We start from the raw sequence: 1,724 nt of genomic DNA, 5'->3' as shown, positions 1-1,724 counted from the left end.
AGTGTGAGAGAGAGTGTGTGTGTGTGTGTGAGAGTGAGAGAGAGTGTGTGTGTGTGTGTGAGTGTGAGAGAGAGTGTGTGTGTGTGTGTGTGAGAGTGAGAGAGAGTGTGTGTGTGTGTGTGTGTGTGTCAGTCTGAGCTCTGGGGCAGAATGTTGTATCCCAGCTGGATCAGGGCTCCGGTCAGCAGCGTCCAGAGCGGCACACAGATGATCAGCAGCCGCAGGTTGGTCAGTTGCTCCAGCCGCGCGCACAGAGTCACACAGAAGCCCACCTTCATCATCAGAGCCAGCAGATACCAGACCTTCGTCGAACCCTCGAACCCGGCCCGGCAGCGCCCCGCCACCTTCACGCCCAGCATCAGCAGCAGGATGCTGTCAAAGATCCAGAAAGATCAATCATCAACATCCTCATCGTCATCCTCATCCTCATCATCATCATCATCATCCTCATCGTCATCCTCATCCTCATCGTCATCCTCATCATCATCATCATCGTCATCATCCTCATCATCGTCATCATCCTCATCATCGTCATCATCATCCTCATCATCATCATCAACATCCTCATCGTCATCCTCATCCTCATCATCATCATCAACATCCTCATCGTCATCCTCATCCTCATCATCATCCTCATCATCATCCTCATCCTCCTCCTCATCATCATCCTCCTCCTCCTCATCATCCTCCTCCTCATCATCCTCATCATCATCCTCCTCATCATCATCCTCCTCCTCATCCTCCTCCTCCTCTTCCTCATCATCCTCCTCCTCCTCCTCCTCATCATCATCATCATCATCATCATCCTCCTCATCATCCTCCTCCTCATCATCATCCTCCTCCTCATCATCATCATCCTCCTCATCATCCTCCTCATCATCATCATCATCCTCATCCTCCTCCTCATCATCATCCTCCTCCTCATCATCATCATCATCATCATCCTCCTCCTCATCATCATCATCATCCTCATCCTCATCATCATCCTCCTCCTCCTCCTCCTCATCATCATCATCATCCTCATCCTCCTCCTCATCATCCTCCTCCTCCTCATCATCATCATCATCATCCTCCTCCTCCTCATCATCATCCTCCTCCTCCTCATCATCATCCTCCTCCTCATCATCATCATCATCATCATCCTCCTCCTCATCATCATCCTCCTCCTCATCACTGAGGATCTTCATCCTGCGAGCGTCGCTAACGCGTATGACGTCACTCACCGCACAGTCCCGCCGAGGCCTGCAGGATCATCCGTTAACTCTGATCAGAACCGTAACGAACCGTTCTTCGTCGGAATCATGATGGTGTGAATCGTTCTTCGGCTTTGTTGGGACGCGCGCTGTTGTCTGCAGCTGTCAATCACACTGTGATTCTGTTTCCGGGTTCAGCAGCGTGTCCCGGATGTGTGGAACATCGGCGTCCATAGAAGCACCGATCAGCTGACCATCGTTTCAGGAGTTGTGTGACGGTTTGTCATCGGTTATTTCAGCTGGACAGGCGGCAAGCGTTATCGTCACGCTGGCGGTCAGACGCAGCGCTTCTGTCACGTGACCTGCAGAGAACGCATTACTCGTGCGTGATTCATGAGGCGCGTTCACGCCTGCGCGCGACCCACCGTCAGGCTCGTACCCTGCACATCCCGCTCGCTCTCGCTGCAGTCTGTGTCTCGTGTCGCTATTGTGTGTGTGTGTGAGAGAGAGAGAGTGTGTGTGTGAGAGAGA

General features: G+C 52.3%; 1 protein-coding gene across 2 annotated transcripts in view; it reads right to left on the bottom strand.

The window, feature by feature from the left end:
- The window catches only part of LOC107574575 (transmembrane protein 60-like), a 3,727-nt gene extending 2,018 nt beyond the window's left edge, over window positions 1-1,709 (bottom strand). For both annotated transcript variants that reach the window (XM_016261020.1, XM_016261021.1), the window contains exon 1: window positions 1,224-1,709. The gene's annotated coding sequence lies outside the window, so the exon portion shown is untranslated. The remainder of the gene's footprint in view (window positions 1-1,223) is intronic.
- Window positions 1,710-1,724: the final 15 nt, after the last annotated feature.

The sequence above is a fragment of the Sinocyclocheilus grahami genome, unplaced genomic scaffold (assembly GCF_001515645.1).
Source record: "Sinocyclocheilus grahami isolate Dianchi unplaced genomic scaffold, SAMN03320097.WGS_v1.1 scaffold2273.1, whole genome shotgun sequence".
Classification (NCBI taxonomy): Eukaryota; Metazoa; Chordata; class Actinopteri; order Cypriniformes; family Cyprinidae; genus Sinocyclocheilus; species Sinocyclocheilus grahami.
The sequence above is the reverse complement of the archived record's forward strand: the minus strand, read 5'-3'. Positions and strand labels throughout refer to the sequence as shown.